The sequence below is a fragment of the Alexandromys fortis genome, unplaced genomic scaffold, assembly GCF_014885135.2.
Source record: "Alexandromys fortis isolate MF-2015 unplaced genomic scaffold, M_Fortis_MF-2015_v1.1 scaffold_122, whole genome shotgun sequence".
Taxonomy (NCBI): Eukaryota; Metazoa; Chordata; class Mammalia; order Rodentia; family Cricetidae; genus Alexandromys; species Alexandromys fortis.
This window is the reverse complement of record NW_026068004.1, coordinates 3,335,711-3,357,559: the sequence shown is the minus strand read 5'-3', so window position 1 is coordinate 3,357,559 and position 21,849 is coordinate 3,335,711. Positions and strand designations below refer to the sequence as shown.

Genomic DNA, 21,849 nt, shown 5'->3' with positions numbered 1-21,849 from the left:
TGTTCCTGCCTTGTTTGAATTCTTGTCCTGACTTCCTTCAATAACGGACTAATATATGGATGTTTAAGCAAATAAATCCTTTCCTCCCTAACTTGATTTTGGTGGTGATGTCTAACTAAGACACTTCTTAAACTTGCTAAAGTCCATTTTTCTCCCTGGGTTATGAGGAGGATTAAATGAAGTGTTTCATTTAGCTAAACTACAGTCGTTTGAGTGACTACTATTTGTTTTATCATCATCCATATTAATTATAATATATGGACTAGTTAATGGTTAATGGCAATACTTACCTTTGGAAAAGGTCAATAAATCATCAAATAAATAGCTATACTCAGTATTCACCCATCATATTTACCGCAAACTAGCGACATGAATGAAAAAAATCAGAAATTGATTTAAATATCTAGAACTTCTCTAAAGTTATTTTATTTTTTGCTACCCACAGTGCTAAGTATGTAACATCACATTCTGTTCTAGGCAGTTGTGGACTAAGTGCTTTTAGTGAGGTGACTGTCCTGGATTGCAGCTGAGTCATAATGTCCTGGATTATAGCTGAGTCAGAGTTTACACAGATTCTGGCTTTTACTAGAAAGTCATATTATTTATGTTTACCCTAACTGCTGTGACTTTTTCTTTATACCTTACATTTCTTAAGAACAATCTGAAGCATCCAACAACACACCCTTCTGGAGTACACATACAGCATGCACCAAAAATGCTGTATTCTGGGCCAAAGGGCAAACCTTAACTTTAGAAGAATAGACATCATGACAATATGTTCATGACCCATCACTGAATTTTCCTAGAAATCCTCACATATATGAAGATTAAACAACATGTGTTCAAAATAATAATAGGTGTCAGGTGAAGTCTTAAGGAAATTAAAGAATATTCCTAATGACAGAAAAGGAGAGACGGCATTTCAAAAATCAAAATGAGATAAAGTGAGAGTAGGGCACAGATGAACATTTGTAGTGTTTGATGCTTATGTTAGAAAAAGAAGAAAGGTATCTATAATGAAAAGCAATCAGATGAGAAGAACAAATTAAAACTAAGGGAAGGGAGATGAGAGAAATAATAAAGCCAAGAGGAAAAAAAAAAAACAATGCACTCTGTTAGGGTCCGTGGGCCCTAACATAGATAACTATTTTCCCTAACTGGACTGGTACAGAGCCACAAGGAATAACCAGACACAGCTTACAGGGTCATCACGGAAGGGCATCTCAGGGTTCTCCACTCCTGAAGATAAGATCTACCCGCGTTTATTATCCAACATCGTGGATACCTTATTCATATTCTCTTTCCGGGGAACTTGCGGCTAGAGACCGCACCTGCCATTAGGTCATCAGCTTCAGCAAACACCTCTCCCCAGGCAATCTACATTTATATCAAAAGAGAAGGAGTATCACATCCTGGCTATTGTTGAGGGCAGTGACAGGCTGTCTGCAGGGCTATGTGACCACCTCAGGTGGGCCTATGGCTTCAGAGCCTGGCTGCCACACCATACAGAAATATGGGCCTACAGCACTGGAAACAAAAAAGTAAATTGGAAATACCAACCAACCCAAACTGTTGCTTTGAAAAGATCAAGGAAATGAATGTACTTCTGAGACTGACCAGAGAAAGAAGGCATAGACGACCAGGAGCAGGAAGAAAAGGAAGGCTGTCATCACAGAGCCCCATGGCAGTGAAGAAATAAAAAGGAAGTGCTATGTACAACTCAGGACAATGGGGGCAATGTGGTCACTTCCATGGGAAACAGTAGTATGGAAATTCATCCATGAAGAATAAATGTCTTGAATAGTCCTATGTGTCCCAGAGAACTAGGAATTTCTGGGTTTAAAACTCATGGACCGGGGCTGGAGAGGTGGCTCAGAGGTTAAGAGCACTGGCTGCTCTTCCAGAGGTCCTGAGTTCAATTCCCAGCAACCACATGGTGGCTCACAACCATCTGTACTGAGATCTGGCGCCCTCCTCTGACATGTGGGCATACATGGAGGCAGAATGTTGTATATATTATTCCTTTAAAACGGCGGGGTGTGTGTGTACGAACGCAGGATAGACGAGACACGCGCAAAAGGAAGAGACGAGACACGCGGCTCCCACGTGGGTGCGCTTTAATGGGAAAGGGAAACACGATAAGGGATGGGGTGTGCGAGACACACAAGGGGCCAGAGGGGGGTGAGAGAGAGAGGAGAGAGCGAGACCTCGTGGAAGCTCGCTTTTAACGGGGGGCGCAAGGTTATCTGGGAGACCCGCACCTGGGCACGCCCGCGCGCACAGGTGTTGGTAATCCAGGAGGGGTCTGGGAGCTGTAGTTTCCAAGGAATAACAGTATACATAATAAATAAATAAATCTTTAAAAAAAAAACCTCATGGGCCAAATGGTTTTAGTGACAAATTCTATGAAATATTTAATGAATCTTAATTATATATACTCTTTTCCAAACAAGAGAGAGAGAGAGAGAGAGAGAGAGAGAGAGAGAGAGAGAGAGAGAGAAGAGTTTTCTCAACTTGTTTTATGAGGGCAGAATTTCTTCACTACCCAAGTCTCTCATGTTTATAAATAAAACCTTGGACCAGTGAAATGGCTCAGTTGGTAAAGGGGCTTGCTACCAAGCCTGGATGACCTGAGTTCAATCCCTGGAACCTCCATAGTGGAAGGCAATAATTGACTTAAAAGTTGTTCTCACATGCTTGCTTCCCAAAACATAAATAAACACATGCAACACAAAGATCTTTAATTAAAGTGAAATATAAAATTCTTATTTGTAAGTATCTTTGTAAGTATATTCATGTTTTTATACATTTGTATGTAAGTCAAACCTAGTAGTATTGTATCTACCTATATTTAATATACATAAACACTGAGTGGGGTTTATTCTTGGCATGCAAAGATAGTTCATTGCTGGAAAATCTAAGTAATTTTACATATATTCAGAAACAAGGAAGAAAAACCATATGATTATTCCCATCCTTGTAGAAAAACTGTAGAAGTGTCATTGCTAATTCATGGTTAGAATTAGCAGAGTAGGAATAAGAAGGAGACGTTGTCTTATAAAAGATATCTACAAAGAAGAGTGGGATGGCAAGCAAACAAGCAAGAAAAAAAGCTCACTCCTAACAGTACACTCAACAGTGAAAGACTGAACACCCTTCTCTCTTATGATTCCTAACCCAAATCAGTACAATGTGACAAGAGGGGGATTGCATTTATAAAGATTAGAAGAATATAAATAAAACCACATCTACCAACATGTACCTTGATAAAAAACTTATATATTTAGATTCTTAAGATTAATAAGTGAGTTTAGTAGGATGATGGATTATATTTCTTTAAAAATCTTCTTTCATTTTATGTTTATGTGCATTTGCCTATATGTGTACCTGTGCATCATGTGGGTGCAGTACCCTTGGAGGCCAGAAGAGGGTGTTGGATTCCGTGGGACTGAAGATACTGGCTGTGAGCTGCCTTTTGGGTGCTGGGAATCAAACCCAGGTCCTCTGGAAGAGTAGCCAGTGCTCTTAACCACTGAGCATCTCTCCAACCATATTTCTCCACAGTCATATTTCTTTATATTAAATATAAACAGTTGACTTTCATTTTGTTTTGTTTTTTGGTAATGTGTCTCTCATGGTAGCCCAGCTGTCCTGGAGCTTGCTGTAGACCAGGCTGGCCTTGAATTCAGAGAGATTCACCTGTCTCTGTTTTCCAAGCAGTGGGATTAAAGGTGTGTGCCACCACCACAAGGCTGGCCAGTGGGACTGTTTTACTCTCTGATCTTCAGGCAAGCTTTATTTACTAGAATCCAATTGAAATGCTACTACACGGACTTGCTACTTTGCGTGAGGAAAAGATGATTCAGGAATGGGGGAGAGAGGAGATCACCTTCAGGACACCGTAATTGTATTTACTACAGACAGTTTACCTTATAGATGCCCAAACTACTGGCTGAATAATCTCAAGATAGTTGAGATTCCCTGATAATTATCAGTCACACAGAGAAAGTGAGTCACCTTTCAGTGGAGAAACCTGGCAGAGGCCACCAAGGTTGACAAGACCAGTAATAAGACAAACATGTGACGGCATTTGATACACTAAGAGTGGAAAACATGGGTCATCTGTTCATACTAAGAGCACTGGCAGCTCAGAGTAGCAGAAGTGGGGCAGTTTTTCCTACCACCTCGCAAAGATGGGCATTGGCCTAGAATGGCAGGCGTCCTGACTGAGAACTGAGAACGTTCATGCCAGTCCTTCCTTCCCTTTCCCCATGGGCTGCGGTTTCAGGGGGGTACAATCTTAAATGTCATCCTTTATCCCAGTTGTCTTTCCCTGTGTCATTTGTCTTTCAACAAAAACTGTGTGTGGTTTATCCCTCCCCGCTTGTTTTAAAGCTCGTCAGGTGCGTGCCCTTATCAAATCTGCAGGTCAGAGGGCAAGCTACATCTCTTAGCTTGGGTGGGACAGTTAGACAAACAGGATTTGCAGAGCTTTTAGACTGCTAGCAGGTGCCCGTTATTTTCTGTCTCTCTGCAGTTTGACCTTAGCTGCCTCAAGATACTTTCTTTTATTTTGAAAAAGAGCCATCTTATTTTATTTCTTATAGGACACAGAACTTTTATACTGTTCCTGCCCCAGACTCCTGAGCATAATTTAATCATGAGAAAGTACCAGAAAAACCCAAATGAGGGACAGTCCACTATACCCAAACAAGGCTGTTAAGAAGGGTCAGAGGTTTGAGAGTCAAGGGAAGACTGAGTGGTAATGCAGGTCAGAGGAGACGGGGGAGGGGCAACAGCACAGAGCAGTGTCACATCCCTCACTGAAGGCTGGGATGGAAAGGACATTAGGTGTAATACATTTATATTTTGTATACATATTTGTAAAACAGTCCCACATGTGTAAACATTAGAGAAAAACCTGTCATTCAGTTAGTGGTGGTGTACCAGCATCATTTTCTTGATTTTGATCATTGTTACGGTGGTTACATAAGATGCTAACAATAAGGAAATCTGGGGAAAGAGTATATAGGATCTTCTGTATGAATCTTGTGTGAGTTTAAAATGATTTTGATATAAAAGTTGAAAGAAGGGGTGAATTTTTGATGAAACAGACCCCGATGAAAGAGGCAAAGACTGTCGTTTCTTCTGGGAGGCTGGAGAGAACCTCTAAGTGTCAATAGGATCTACTGAGGAACATCTTTGCAGGTTCCCTGGACAGTCATGTGACTCCTTGCTCTTAGGACTGCAGTTTGAGAATTACTGCGATCAAGTCATCTACCCTGATTCATTTGAAGACATCTGATTTCTGCATGTTCTCTCTTCCTTAAAAATTGCATTAAAAATCAACGTATGGGCCGGGCATACACACCTTTAATCCCAGCACTCGGGAGGCAGAGGCAGGTGGATCTCTGTGAATTAGAGGCCAGCTGGGTCTACAGAGTGAGTTGCAGGACAGCCAGAGCTATTACACAGAGAAACCCTGTCTCAAAAAACAACAAAACAAATCAATGTATATTTATATAAGCAAATTTTTAAAAGTGCACTTTCTTTGTCTTCCCAGCTGAGAGATGACTCCCCTTTATTTTATTGACTGATCATTGGAGACAGCTATGCAGGCTAGTCTTCCATCATCCTGTTCCACCTTTCTTAGCTGACAGAACTTTATTTACAGGGTTTGCTTATATGGAGGTGCTTTGTGCATTCCTGTCATTGCTTGGCCCCTAAAGGCATGCTAGTTTTTGATCCCCCATGATAAGTTACATGAAATTTGCAGTGTTTATTCATGACCTTTTCTTGTTACAGCTTTGTTGAGGTTGTTATTTCAGTATGACTGAATTTTCACAGTTTGCTCCTGAGATGCTGTAGAGTCCTCTGTAGCCATGGCCTAGCATTTGCCTTTACACCTGTCCCAGAGGGTGGCTGGGGAGCGTGACTGCTGTGTTTGGGGTGCCCAAAGTGGGGCTACTAGATGGGAGAAGTTTCCTCATATTAAACTTGGGCTTAGTATGGCAAAGGATAGCCTTATTTGAAAGGAAAAGCAAGATTAGACCCTCTGAGTCAGTTGCTGAGCAAAATTCCTACCTCTGATTTGGTGGACTAAGAAGGACCCAGGCCTTGTGCCTTTAATTCCCTTTCTTGTTCTGCGCCCAGCTGAGCTTATTAATGCTTATGGTACTCATGACACTTAGGCCTGTGGTACAGCGATTCCATGGTGTGAGATCTTGATGTCACATCTGTCTGGTTGATATTGAACTTAGTGGTGTTTTATAAGGGGCTGTGGCTTTCTAAAGCTGGAGTCGTCACTGGTTCTTCAACTGGAATCGTGAGAATTGTTCACGGAACTTGAATGAGATGTCAGAATCCTCCCATAGAAAATGGAAAGTATCTGTTTCTCCCTAATGCTCCACAGGATTTTCAATGTGCGATCTGCATTAGTCAGGCTTCTCTAGAGGAACAGAACCTATGTGTGCATGTGTGGTACAAAGAAGATGCCCTACACCAGAACATGCTAAGGGCTGGAGGAACCAACAATATTAGCCTCCCTGCTGATGGGACTGAGAACGGTGGGAGACTCAGACCATAAGGCTGGATGCCTCAATGGTCCTAATTTGGGACTGAGGGCATGGATGATTCCTGGAGAGTTGCTGGTTTTCAGACCACACTGGAAATTGGGTTCAACTGAACTTTTTAATTGCAGCAAACTGGAGGGAAGGCAACAGGTGGATTCCTTTGGCTTGCTGGCCAGCAGGCTTAACCTACTCAGTGAATTCTAGATCATAAAACAGGTGGACAGTGCCTGATGAATGACACCCAAGGTTGTCCTTTGGCCTCCACACACTTGCACACACCTGCACACACATACTTGCACAAATGCACACCTACATGCACTCATATATACATGTCCCTTCCAAAAAAAAAGCCCTAAAAATATGCAACTTAAAGCAAATGAATGAACAAAATATTTAATGAGTTAGCAATGGGGCGGCTCCCAGTGTGGAGACTGGGTCATAGCAAGTTCTCTCTTCCTGCTCCTCCTCCGTTTCGCTCTGGGTTTGATCTTCCTCTTCCACCTACTGGCACAGCAGTCCTCTTTGCTGCATCATACTTAATATTGATCAACTCTTCTGCTGAGCTCTGTGTCTAGCTCGAGTTCTGCAACCGAACTGCCCTTTGAAGAATGCTATGAAATCAGAAAGGATAGAAGCCACTTTGGGCAACAGAATTAGGTCCCAGATGTCAGGGCAAAATGATGGGCTGATTGTTATAGTATAAAGTGTAAGAAGGCTAAATGATGTAAGGTCGTGTTGTGGGGACTTGGAAATATATGAGTGTAGGCCAGAAAAGTGTGTGGCAGTAGCAGCAATTACAAATAAATAAACACATCTGTTGATCAATAGATAGGTAGAAATAAAGACAGATAGAATTGTATCGCAGTGTCCCCAGATTCAGTTGCTGGCTCAAAGACCTTATTAAAGAACATTACTAAGAACTTTTAATAAAAAATTACTTTCCTTCTTGAAGATTGAGAATAACCAGGACAGGGTAAAATGCCAGCACCACAGACCCAGTATCCTCCATCTTGTTGCTCGGTTAGCCTGATCCATGTGGCTTCCAGACCCACACTCCAGGAAAGAGAATGGGAGGGAAAAGGGGCTCCTTTCCTTCAAGAGCAGACCAGACCATCACACTGTTTATACAAGCTTGCAACTCAAAGCTAAAGCTTGTCTTCAGGCCTCACAAGGGATGTTGGGAAATGTAGTTTTAGTTGAGTAGTCATCTTACTACTAAATAAGACAGGAGGGGGAGAATGACTACTGATGTCACTTTAGCAGGCTTGAAATAAAGTCAGCATTCATGCCAGTGTAATCTTACTTCCAGAAAGACTTGAATAACAGTATATTGTACTGAGAGGAGTATAGAATCCTCTAGAACAGGAGATAGCAATTTTTTTTCCAGAAAAGGAAAAAAATAGCAAACATCTCAGATTTTACAAGTCACACAGAGTATTTGTTATAAATTCTTTCCAGTGTTTGCGTTTTTATAACCCTTCAAGAATGTCAAATCCATTTGTAGCATGTGGCCTGTAAAAATTAGATTGTTCCAAGGGCTGTAGTTTGTGTATCTCTGTTTAATATAAGCATGACGGTCATCTGTGGTCACATCTAAAACATAGGAGACTGTGTTCCAGGGAGCTGATGAGTGTAGGGAGAATTCCAGATGTGTTCCAAAGAGGCATTCTAAGCTGGAGCAGCCAGGATTCCTGAGGACTGGATTAACCTTCTCAAATAGTTGAAGGATATTTGGGGTATTAAGAGTGAGTCACATTTTGTTCATATCAAAAGAAGGAGATTTGGTAATAGAAAGTTCTAGAAGGCAGACCACAGTGTAGTATATGCAAGGGCTTTCTAGTTGTTACTCTATCACTTGTGAAAACCAATAATCGGGCATGTTATATAGCTGGCTTCACTTTATTCTCCACAGCCTCAATAGGTAGGTATAACCATTATGTCTCATATTAGTTAGTTTTATATTTATATTTATGACCAAAAATTCCTGACAGACACAACCTAATAGAAGAAATATTTCTTTTTGCTCATGGTTTGGAGGGGTGCAGTTCACCACAGCAGAAGAGCATGGTGGGATTCATGGCAGTGGGTTATGTGGCAGAGACTGCTCCCATCATGACAGACCAGCAAGCAGAGTGTGGTCAAAACTAGGGACCAGGCCTTGAGAGGTCCCACTCCAGTGACCTGCTTCAGCCAGCTAGGCTCCACCTCCTAAAGGCTCTCAGCACCACCCCCTCCCTTTCCTCAGTGGCACCTCAACCTGGGGGTGAGTGTCCAAAGCATGAGTCTGGAGGGCACATTTCCCATTCAAGCCACAGCAACTCTATTTGACAGATAAGAAAGTCATAGCTCGTGGCCACAGAGCTCACCCCAGAATGCTGTTACAAGCCTTAGCAACAGCTACTCCCCACTGCCCCCTTGTGCACAAGTTAAATGACTAGGATATGTAAATCCTGGCGTAGCGCCAGGCACAGAGTAAGCCTTGCTGCCTGTGGGAGCACTTATTGGAATCCCTGGGAATCCCAGCATTTCTCACCGCGGTAGTTTTCTTAGTCTTCCGAGACTGAGAAAGAAGCGCCATCAACTTGATGCCCTCGAATGACACATTCATCTGCTCATAGTTTGGAGGTCCGAAGTTTTCAGTCCATTTCACTGGGTGGTAATCAAGGTGTCATGGGCAGGAACAAACTCCCTCCAGAGGCTTCAGGGGAAAATCCATTTCTTGTTTCTTCCTACTTCTGATGGCTCTGACTTGTTCTGGCTTCTGGCTGCATTCCTCTCTCTGTTCTTGACCTCCTTAGTCCTCTTCCTGTCTCTTACAAAAGATCTTGTGATCCCATGCAGAGCTTGCCCCTCCCCCCAGTTTGTTTAGAAAAGCCTCCTCACATCCAGGTCATTAATTTATTCACATCATTTGCATGTAAGGTAGTATTCATTTCCCTGGCATCAGGTAGTACGTATCTGTGGGGGGCATTGTTTAGCTGTCCTGATGGTGTGGCATAGACTGGATGACCTCATCTTTTTCTTTACACTATTAGAAAATAACTTTATGGCATTGAATGGCTTAATGATAAACTATAATATCTATCTATTCTTTAGGGTCTCTTTTTCTAAAAACAACAGATTTTAAATAAGGCATGGGCTGGAGGAAGTAATTATTGTCAACTAGCTGTAGTCAAATACTATTATTATGTTACTGAATAATGATTTCTTTGTTCATGAATTTAAAATTCAGGCTTCATTTCTTAACCTTCACACGACAAACTATAGTCAGACTGTTTCTCAACTATGGTCAATTCCACCAGCCTGCTGTGCAGATTCTGCAGTGTGAGGCCCTTTTGGTTACTGTAACATTTAAGTGTTATGTATTTTTAACTGGCAAACAAGTTTCTTCCTATGCCTTCTCTGTTTTTCTGGCCAATGGCCCTTCTACTGTTTCCTTTCTCATTGGGTATTTCAATTGTGTGCGGTGCAGTTATGCACACTGTAGTTAGCACTCAGGATGTCCAGGAGGGAGGAACTGAAGATCAAGGCTAGCCTGCACTGCAGAGCAAGATACCATCTCTAAACAAGCATCCATCTATCAACAACACCAACAATCCCCATCCTTATTATCACTTTAACATGGTGTTTGAAAGAAGAGGCATTCTGGGATTGTCTGCCTGACAAGATGGTCCTCGCAGTCTTCTTTATTACTGCTACTACTGCCACTATTATTATTATTTTGCTAATGCANGCTTGCCCCTCCCCCCAGTTTGTTTAGAAAAGCCTCCTCACATCCAGGTCATTAATTTATTCACATCATTTGCATGTAAGGTAGTATTCATTTCCCGGGCATCAGGTAGTACGTATCTGTGGGGGGCATTGTTTAGCTGTCCTGATGGTGTGGCATAGACTGGATGACCTCATCTTTTTCTTTACACTATTAGAAAATAACTTTATGGCATTGGTTAGTAGGTGGGAATGTAGAATAGACACTGTAATAATTAGTAGATTAGTAGATTAGTGATAATAACCAATAAGAAAACAGAACAACTTATAATCAAATAATCTAACTATGTGAATTGGAAACTGTCTCCTCTCTCTCTCTCTCTCTCTCTCTCTCTCATTTTACAGGTAAATACAATTGGTAGCAGGTGATATTTAATCATTTGACTCTTATCTTTCAAAATGTTTAATAATTAAATGTTATAATCATTAAATGTTATAACCATGCTATCAATTCTGTACTCAATCATATTTTCCCTGGCTTCACTCCGCATCACTTTTTCTTACATAACACCCTCTTCTTGTGTGAGTTCATTTTCCTGGCCTACTTTTCCCTTGCTTAGCAGAGACTCTTAAGTTACATCCAGAAACTTTTCTTCATAAAGGGTGTGCCAGTGATGTTGTGTCTCTATTTTGTTATCACATAGAGGGAGCCGCTAGTCTGAGAGCTAATGAGGTTTCACCACATGCCCTTGGAGTGGCCTCTAAGCACAGGTGTGTCTCTGGGCCCGTTTTAGACAGGGAATTGGAAACCATTCTGATTTTAATTCCTTTTAAGCAGCAGGTCCTCCTTCCCTGAGTATGCTTGGGTTGTGTCTCTTGGTTCTTGGGGTTCTGCATCTATGAATGTATGTGCTTGTTCAATGACCCTGCTTCCGGCATGCCTTGTGATCTGCACTAGTTCAGCTCTAGGGAATAACCCTTTGCTTCTGTGTTTCTGCTTCCCCTCCTTGGTGCTGCTGTTCCTTCAGATCTCCTGTCGGATACTCTCAACCCTTTGTCCTGTACCCTTTACCTGGTTACTGAAGTCTCTTTCCGTGTGTGTGTGTGTGTGTGTGTGTGTGTGTGTGTGTGTGTGTGTGGACTGCTTTTACTGGCACTCCCCAAGGAGCTGCTGCCCTGCCCCTCCACACCTCTAGTTTTTACTTATATTAGAAACAAGCCTCCCACTTTCCAAAGAAGCTGTGAGAAAGTTTCTGAGTCCAGTCATTCTCTCTTTAGTGAATTGGCCTTGATCCCCATGACCTGGATATCCCTCCTCCAGTCTCCATCTTCTGAGCCTGAGCTTTCTAGGACCCTTTTCTGGGACCCTGTGTGATGACTTCTTCAAGGTCTGTGCAGGATCTGTGTCAACTTTCCTGCTCCTTGCCTCACGACACTGAATTTTTCCTTTTACTGTTCACAATGCTTACCCCATGATAACATGATCCTTCAGTTTCCAGTAGGACCACCAACATTTGGGTGGCTCTTTGGGGGATGAATGAACAGAAGAACATGTAGGAGTCTGGAGCTTCTGCTCTGGGAGAGGCTGGACCATATGACCTATTCACTTTCTGTCTGCAAGGATCCCTTTTTCAGCATAAACACAGCAAGGGTTTGAGAAACAATTTCCATACAAAAGGTCAGAGAAACTGGCCTTAGCATTGCCAGAGATCAGAATGAAGTCACTTAAGTGCTGAGTTGCGGTAAATCTGTTGGAGACAAGGCTCTTATGGGTCACTACAAAGACAGGTTGTAGGTTTCAGAGTGCACTAAGGCTAAATTAATATCCCCTCCCCCTTGGGGGTGAGTGTGTGACAGTTGAGAGCTGTGCCCTTAAAAGAGAGAGGGAGAGGGCCCAGACCTTCTGGATTCCTGACAACTTAAACATATTATGATTCTTCCTTGGTGCTGTGGTGTTAGAAGGAGATGGGAGGCAGAAAATAAAAATCTTGTTTTCTCAAGCCTTCCTGATTTTTTTTTTTTAAAATGTGAATAAAGAATGCTTTTGTCAGAAACACTTCTCTAGATCTTTCACCAAGGACAGAGACATCTTTCTTCTCAACATGTGTCTCCTCTTCCTGCAATCCCACGGTGGCAGACACTCCTGCTCCCTCTCAGAAGTCCCTTCCCCCAGGCCTGGGTAGCAGAGTGACAGGCTCCCTGTGGTAGGTCTGTTCCTTGTCACCAAACCTCCCAAGCACAGGTCTGTGGTGGCCACGGGAGAGCCAGCTCCATGCTGTGTGGCTGGTGACATTTCCGGCTGCCAGTGCCCAACCAATCAGTGACAGACTCAGCTAGCTAGGGCGATGACACATGAAATATGATAATTTTCTCTAAAGAGCTCTGGGAGGAGAAAGGTGGGGGGAGTGGTTTGGACTGGGAGGGTGAGGAAGACAGGGCCAGGTAAGAGAAGAGAGCCAGGCACTGGTTTCAGAGGTCTGCCCGGCAGGACCAGGAGAGGAATTGAGATCTGGAGGGAAGTGGCCCTAGGAACACTGTGATGGAGGGGAGCCTGCTGATGGCAAGGAACAAGGAGAGAACCAGCAATGCCAGGATGAAGCTCTGGGGCTCTCGGGTGGAAGACATTTGTCTTTTTTGCCAACAGGATTAAAGTTCCTCTTTGTATTTTCTCAGTGGTACTTCCTTAAAAGCTAGAACAAATCTAGGATAGAAGCATGGCTGAAATCGTTGGCAAGGGTGCTTTAGATTGGAGGTGGTTTATCCCTCTACCCTGTTGTTCAGCCTTCACAATCAACTTTGTTCCAAGATCCCCCAAGAACTTAAGAACAGAACAGCAAGCAGTGAAGCCTCAGTAAACTTTTTTGAAGAGCCAAATCTGAATCGCCAGACACTAAAGGTTAGGCAGTAGTTTCGATTTCTGGCCTAAGGAAACTAGAACAGGATCTATGTGTGAGTCTCAAGGTGGGTCAGAAACTGGGCCAGAACCATCCCTGAGACCACAGGGCAAGGCAGGGCAGCATGCCCTGTGGTTAAGCCCTGGGGGCAGCACAGGTATATACCACTGCCTTTAGCAACATGTCAAGATTTCTAGCCCTTACTAAATAATAAGGGACCCAGAGGGCCACCCCTGTGTTGACAAGTCTGTGGACCCCTTGAAACAAATATTTAGAAATGTTCATATGCAATGCTAATCATAATTGGGAAGCCCATCGTCAGTATTTGCATGTTTGTCCCACCATGTAATGCACTCTCCACGTGAGCAGATAGATGAAAGTCAACGAATATTATCACTGCCTATACTTCTGCCCTAAGTGGCTGTAGGCCCAGCACTGGCTCCTTCCAGTACTCCCAGTCTTGCTATTCAAGTGATAATTGGTGTACTGTATCTTTAAAAGGTTAAAACCCCTTAAAAAAAAAAAAAAAAGGTCTGGACTCCTAGTGGAAAAGACAAGCAGGGCATGGGTTGGCTCTGGATTCAGAAAGCAGCTGCTGATTAGATTCTGTGTCTGCGGGCTGAATTTATTCCGTGTTTCCAGCAGGAATTTCAAGAGGGATGCTTCTGTTTGGGTTTCTGATCGTGATTTATATTTATTCAGAGGAATAACAGAGGGTGGATCTGTTCCCGGTGCGAGCATGCTCACCACCAGCCGACTCTCCCATTATCCCCCTGCTTAGTTTGGTGCTCCAGTGTACACGAGTATTTCGTGTGCATATGTGTGTATACAAACACGCATGCACGCCTGAACGGACAGACGTATGCACAGTTTATTTCTTAAGGACAATTCCTTCAATAAGGTCTCTACCCCTTACTTGAAACAGGTGTTTATGAAAAAAAAATGCACAATATCCCGACTGACCGGAAAAATTGATGAAGAAGGGTGCTGGATCCGTGGGTCAGAGAACACACAGGACCAGCTTGCCACCCCAAGGCAGAAGGTAGGGGACTCTGGGTTTTTATTCCGCGGATGGATTCCTTGCGCCTTATTTTTTTCTTGATTGTGTTTTCGCCCGTGGCTGCCACCGGGAAGTGCCACCTCGCGCTGCGATTCCATTTTGTTGCTGCCTTTCTCACGCCAGGTGTCGGGCGGGCTGCGGTGGTGAGACTGGCAGGGTGGCCGAGGTGCGCGGTGGGCTGCGCGCTCGGCCTGGCTGGGGGAGCACGAACCTCAAGTGACCCCCGCGCGTCAATCACTCGCGACCGCGGCTGGGCTGTAACCCTGTGCGCGCTGCGCGCCCCCGCGATCGCTCGCGCTCTCTCTCGGCAGCACTGCGCTGCAGACCTGGTTCCTGGGCCAGGCAACCGCTCCAGGATGGGTCAGACCCCAGAGAGGTGTCTGTTGGTGCTTGGTTGAAGGATGATAGTGGTCTGATGCTGGGTCCCAGGACTCAAGGGAGAGCTTTCCCTCCCTGATCCCAGTCCCGCCACCCATTGGAAACGATTCCACGGGGCGGTGAGGGGGGGGGGGAATCATACCTTGTCAGTCCTATCCCCCCAAAACACAGCATACCACATCAAACCCAAACTCCTACTGAGGCTGGGGTGGGGGAGGAGGTGTCTTGCCCTGTCTCTAATAAAGCAGGTGTCCCTTTCTAGATGTGTCCCACATTTCAACATATTTTAAAATGGAAACACTGCTGGTGACAGTTGGCCCCTGGGGTGGTGATGGACACCCGGACTAGAGGCTGGGACAGAAGTGGTGGTGTAGAGGAACTTGGAGACCTATGTTGAAGCTGGATGATTTGATTTACAATGCTTGGCAGGGTCAGGACCATTTCTTTGACTTGGCCTGCCCTTGAACTTTAGGGACAATGGTTATGCAAGAGCCTGCCGGCTTGGGGGGGGGGGGGGGGGGGGGGGGGGGGGGGGGGGGGGGGGGGGGGGGGGTGTGTGTGTGTGTGTGTGTGTGTGTGTGTGTGGTACTGTGGTCCTCTTTTTGCTTTGCATCTTGAACTTTTTGGCGGCCTTTGGTTTTGCAAGGCAGTGGCCAGGTGCCCCTGAGGTATCAGGGATGCTTGAATATTTTAATCCAGGGTTGCTGGGGGTGGGGGTAGGGGTGGGGGGGGTACAGAGAAGAGGAATTTGTTGAACTAACCTCTACACAAGTATTGTTCAACCCATGTTTTTGTGGTTATGTAATCCCAACTAATGATCAGAATCTGTGCCCAAATACTGGTATCAGCTCTCCTGCACTGAAGTAGTTGAGTGTTTCTGTTGTTTATAATGTTTTTATGTAATTGTGTGTGTGGTGAGGACAGGAAACACTTAGGGTAAAGCTCAACAACTCAAGGGTAAAGACCACAGGCAAAGAGCAGGTCTCAGTGTTGGAGTGGTGTTGATCTGAGGCCTTCCCACTGGTTTCTGCCCAGGTGCTTCTTGTCTGAACTTTCTGTTGTAATCTCACCCTTCTCTGTCCCTGGAGAAGGATATAGCCACTCCTGCAGGGTCCCCAGATTCCTAAATCAAAAGGATAGGAGGGACACTGAGTCTAGGGTGGCCACTAGGGTGTCTGATGTTTCTCTTGCCTCCAGACAGCTCCGGAGAGGAGTCTCCCATTGCCTATGTAGTTTTGCTCTGGGCAGGGCTGTTCTGTGGGGTGGAAAGAGACCCATGTTGGTGCAGCTGTTTGGTACCTGTTGCTTGAAGTGGAGACCAGCAGAAACTGGATGTCCTTTCTATCGCTGCATTGCAATGTTGGGAGTTTTGCAAGGTAGAAGGATAGCTGTCCTCTGGGGGAGCTCGGCAGGCAGGAGGGGCGAGTGTGTGCTGTCTGAGCTCTCCCCTTTCACCCAACTCTGTAAGGTACTCACAGGCCACAGTGCTCTTAACACAGACCCTCTGCTCTACTCCTTATCCACTCCACCTGGGGCTGGTGGACAAATTTCTTAAATTAGTGACCAAGTCTGGCCTCTTAAGGTTACAGTTATTTTCTGGCCCTCAATACCCTGGTACCAGAGTTAGAGGGCAGTTGTTGCCTTAAGTGCTAACTAGTGTCTGCACTGTGGATCAAGATGTGTTCACCTGGCCCCATTGTTAGCGTGTCTCCGCCCATTGCATTGCAGCTGTGGCCACCCTCCTCAGAGTGGAGAAATGTGTGCTGCTCTTGGATCCCTGCCAAGTGAGCCAGGGAGGCATTTAGTGTGTGAAAGGTGCAGGCAAAAGGAGATACATTTAGTCTGAAGTCCTGGCAGATTCCAGGATTCGACTCGATGGAAGATAACATTAAGAAAGCTGTGTGACAACTAGATAACTTTCAACTTGTCTCTCTTCCTGCTCAGCAAGATCCCTGGTGTCCTTCAGGTCCCACCCTCCCCCCCCACCCCTGCCATCAAGATCAAGGAGGTCCTGACAGGCTGGTTTTCAGTCTATTACCTCAGGAGGAGTCAGAGCACATTTTACTACTCCATAACTGTACAGGGCAGATAGGGCAGGAAACCTAGCTACCTGAGCAAGCAGTTTTATCCTTCAGCTGTAAAGCCGGTAGAAACATCATAACCTTGAAAAGAAGACGAGATAGGTTAAAAAAGAAACGTGTCCCGCAGCTGGAGGGTACTAAGCTGGTGCTGGACAACCTGGACTCTCTTTCAGGACTGAGCATTTATTTAAAATTCTAAGAGCCTTCTAAATGCACTTAGCAAATTTGAAGAAATCAATAAAGTTTTCGTGAAAGGGTTAGGAAAGTTGTTTTTAATCAAACAGTAAGAACTGATAGTAATGATAGAAACAGTAGAAGCTAAAAAATAGTGTTTAAAGGCCATACGAATTCAAAACATGGACGTCTAAGATTAGTGAAAGAATGTAAGTAGTTCAATGAAATGCTATATATTTCGTTACATCTTTTGACCTGTGCATATCAAAAAACATCTAATGGATTTTCTTGTTCCCTGTTTAAGAAGGCACATGGATCAGGAGCCCAAACCTATTGAGTTGTGGTTGGATTTTTGTTTGTTTAGCATGGTGTTTAGAGAGAAAAGTGCAGATATTTAAGAAACTACCCTGCCTCTTAATGCCTCCTAAAGATTCCGGATAGCCTGGGGCTTGCAGACCATAGTCCAGCTGTATAGCCCTGCTGGGAACTTGGTGATCTTTGGCTGGCATTTTACAGCACTGTACCACACATTATTAGAGAAGTCTCATTTTAACATTTGACAGTACAGAGGATTCTGAGAAAATGATACTGGAACTTTTGTGCATCTTCTTGTGGCCAGAGACATACTCCAGCCTTCTAGCCCAGTGACAGTATGCTGCAGTTGAAAGAGGACTGATGTAGAATCAGGATGGAAGCGGTGGTCTCTGGTGGCATCGTTTCTTATGCCTTTTTAGGGGATGCAGGTTGATCACTGCCAGTGTGCTGATCCCTTGGATAAGTGAGTTCAAGATGTTATGACCACACCCCAGAGTGGTGATTAATCAGTTCAGATATTATGCTCAGAACTGGAAGAATGTCTGACTTACATGAGCAACACAGAATTTGGCCCAACCCATTTGCTCAGTTACAGTTCTTCTCAAAAAAAAAAAAAAAAAAAAAGGTTGATCACTGCCAGTGTGCTGATCCCTTGGATAAGTGAGTTCAAGATGTTATGACCACACCCCAGAGTGGTGATTAATCAGTTCAGATATTATGCTCAGAACTGGAAGAATGTCTGACTTACATGAGCAACACAGAATTTGGCCCAACCCATTTGCTCAGTTACAGTTCTTCTCAAAAAAAAAAAAAAAAAAAAAGGCAATAGAAAAAAACACAAGTAGAAAAGTAGAAGAAAAAGAAGGCCCATGTTTTTTTTTTCAAAGTGTTGTTTGTTTTCAATTCGATCCATCTGTGGAAAATGTGAACATATAACTGAAGGCAAGGGAACAGTATTGCTCGAGGTCTGAGTGCATACATTTATTGTTTGTATCACTTACTTGAAAGAAAAATGTCCATTTCAGGTTGTTGAATATAGTCAGAAATGTTCAGTTATTTAAAGTTTCCATGTCTTTAAGGGAAGGGAAATTCTTGTAATGAGTTGGAGAGAAGCAATTCCATGAATCCCAAGGTGAGCGGGAGGGCAGTGGAGAGGGACTGGTGATGTGAGGTGACTGAAGCCCCCTATCCAGAGGGCTGCCCTTTTGGGTCCCTGTTGAGAACACTTGGTTGGGAGGCAAGATGACCAATATAGGCTCTGCAAAATATTGTAGACCTTATACATGAGTGAGGGGCTCCTCCCCTCATTATTAAGTGTTGCTGAAAGCAAGGTGTAGTTGACACTCTTGTGGACAAAGAAGTAATGTTGAGCTTTGCTTCTAGACAGTTGAGGTCATCAAATTTAAGGAGTGAAGCAAGGAGAAGTATAGGGACCTCTCTGAGCATCCATGGCCCTTGTAATGGGAGTTCAGAGTGAAGCTGGAAAAAAAAAGAGCCATGGTTGCATAACTGGGTCCAAAGAAAAGCCAATGAAAGAATAGTGGGAACAATAAATGGAAACAGTATATAATATAAATGCATGAATGAGGGACTCTGGAGATGGCTCATTTGGTAAAGTGTTTGCCTTGCAAGCATGAGGATCTGAGTTCAACCCCCAGATGTGGTTAAAAAACAAAGCCAGCCAGGCATGGTAGTAAGAGACTTATAATCTCGGTGCTGAAGAGGCAGAGACAGGGGGATCCCTTGTGCTTGCTGGCCAGCCAGCCTAGGCTACATGGTGAGTTCTAGGCCGGGTATTTAAGGAAGGACATCTGAAGTTGTCCTCTGGCCTCCACATGCATTCTGCACACATACACATGCCATGCATGCACACACACATACATATATATGAACATGAGCTCACTTTAAAATAGCATGACGTAACTGGTTGAGTAAGTAATTTCAGTCTCTTCAGTCATTGACTGGATTTTCAGGCTCAACATGAGATGGTGAAGCTGATGAATCCTAATGAAAACAAAGACCTTTGACAGAGGAGGACTTTGAAAATACCCTTAATATCAAATGTAGCAGATCCTTGGATAGCTACATCTCAAGACTCCGGCCAAGCCCCACATTTGGAAATGTATAAAGGACTTCATAATCTCTTCACTTCCTTCTGGATGTGACTTCAGCTCAGAGGCCAGAGATGATGCAGGAGCCGCCAGCTGTTTGCCTTTGCTATTTGCAGTTTTCATGTCAGGGTTTCTGTATCTCGTCATCTTGGGATGAGGACACTGAACCTTGGAGAAGGCCCAGACAAGTGATCCCTCTTAGCTGTGGCTTTCTTACACACACTTAACATTTTGACTTCAGAAAGAAGACAAATTGCCATGGACACGGCTATTCAGAGTTGATTGCGAAGAACTTAAAGAGTGAATGTTTTCTGCAATCTGCCAGGGTGAGCATGTGTGCCTCCTCCAAAACTCCTTGGCCCTCAGCATAGACTCAATACAGTATTAGAAACTTCCCTGACTCAGCACATCTTGATGAGGGTGCCAGACCTCTCATGATTGAAGCACGTGCTAAAGAATCTTTAGAAGTAGAAAAGATTCCAGGGACTTCTGAAGAAAGCATAGCTCTGATTGCAGCAAATGGGGGAGCTAGAGCCTGATATGCTGTGGACTCCACTTTCAGCTCAGTGGGCATCCTTGCAAGAATGTCTCTGGAATGATGGGGAAGAGTCACTGACCGACCACTTACCACGTGTGGGAATCATCTTTCCCAGCAGTTTTTTATTCATTTTTTTCTTTATAGCATTCTCTAAAATCAGTTGTAAAAACCAAGACAAGCCATGATGTATTTAAGTGATACATTTATAAATTGTATCTAAAGAAAAATAGTACTGCCAATGCTCAGTACTGCCAACACTTAGTACTGCCAGCACCCAGTACTCCTGTCTGTTGCGGGAGCTCCTTGGCTGGTCTCTCTATGGCTATTGGCTGAAGGAGCAGAAGGAGCTCCTGCAACACCTGTCCATTTGAGAGGAAGAGTGGCAGAAGTCCACTCCTCCATCCTATCCTATCTCTCATTTCCACTTCCCACTGGTAACCATTTCTCAGACATCTCCATGTCTTTCCCCTGCATTTTTCTGTACTACTTTTATATTTATGTCTCCCTTCAAATAATTTATTGCTTAGTTGTACATGTTTGTGATATCATATAAAAATGGAATTATGTTGGCATTTTGTTGTTCTGGTGTCCAATAAACGTGGCCCAGAAACATGAGTTGAACTGTATTGATTGACAAATAACTGGGCCGTCTCCATATTATCAATAATTACCTGATGAATCTTGAGTGCTTCTCTGAGTCCTCTCTCTTCCCTAAGGAGGTTGCATCTGCCAAAGCAGGACTTTGATACTGTGGGTACCAGTCAGTAATTGGATGCTTCACTCCTTGGTTCATTCGCGTTGTTGAGTGTAGCTAAAATGTTTTCATTTTGCTGAACTGCTGTATGGTATCAAATGGACACATCATGGTTTATAACTACTCTATTATAAATAAATTGATTCCCAGGATTTTTTACAGTTACAAATAGTACAGCTTTAAGCATTTTTGCTCAAGCGCCCTGCTGAGCATGTATGTTCACTTAGGGAATAAACACAGTAGTAGAATTACTGGTCACAGACTGTAAACGCTTTCAATGCTATACAGTAGTTTCAAATTAATTTTCACTAGCTTATGTGAATTTCACCTCAATAAAAAATTAATTTTCATTGTGCTCAACCAATGTCTATATCCTGCTGCACTGTATGATTGTCTCTGTTGCTTTGTATTCTTGCCAATGCTTTATATTTTGTAAGATATTGCCAGAAATTTTTGTCAGTCTTTTGGGAGTGTAACAATAGTTTCTTTGGTTTTAAGTTGTGTGTATTTGATTGGCCTAGGGCTTTGTATGAATTTCTGGCCTTTCAGATGTGTGTGTGTGTGTGTGTGTATGTGTGTGTGTGAAGAACCTTCAACATCTTTTGCCTGTTTATTTAAAATCTGTGGTGTTTACATTTTCCTATTTATGTAGGAATTCTGTCTATATGCTCAAAGTTGTTACTAATTTCTAGCTCATGACATCTTTCAGTCTTTTTAAGTATCTTTAAAGAAATGGGAGGTCTTGATTTAATGTAATAAAGATGTACCCATCTTTTTTTTATCATTAAACATTTCATTTCATATCTTAAAGACATTCTGAAGAAAAACACTATCTTTGAGAAGTTTTGAGCTTTTATTTCATATTCAGTGTTTCCTCTTAGCTTGTCATTTTCTGTAGATTTGACATTTGTCATAAAAATAAGAATTTCTTCTTCTTCTGTAATCTGTGAAGGCTTTAAAATATTTTGTTACCTTTATTATTTATGTGTATGTGTGTGTGTGCATGCATACCAAGAGAAAGCTCTCAGGAGTTGGTTCTTTTTATCCACCATTAGGTGGTAGGTGAACTCAGATCTTCGGGTTTGGCTGTAAATGTCTTTTCTTGCCTTAGCCATCTTGCTCAGCCTTTTAAAGCTTAACAAGAAAAAATGGAACTTTAAAAATTGTCTTTCCTATTTTATTTTTTTAGATTTATGTTTTTTCTTCCTTTAATTTTTTAATGTACAGTGAACTGATTTTCTGATATTAAATTAATCATGCTTGC

The 21,849-nt window shown here is 43.3% G+C and overlaps 2 protein-coding genes across 4 annotated transcripts in view; both read left to right on the top strand.

The window, feature by feature from the left end:
- The window catches only part of Foxj3 (forkhead box J3), an 821,428-nt gene that overhangs the window by 266,344 nt on the left and 533,235 nt on the right, over window positions 1-21,849 (top strand). The window lies entirely within an intron of this gene.
- The window catches only part of Hivep3 (HIVEP zinc finger 3), a 397,655-nt gene that overhangs the window by 77,934 nt on the left and 297,872 nt on the right, over window positions 1-21,849 (top strand). For 2 of the 3 annotated variants that reach the window (XR_007595255.1, XM_050161425.1), the window contains exon 2: window positions 14,100-14,216. The gene's annotated coding sequence lies outside the window, so the exon portion shown is untranslated. Of the gene's footprint in view, window positions 1-13,765; window positions 14,217-21,849 lie in introns of those variants that run through there. The other variant, XM_050161426.1, reaches the window with a different exon arrangement.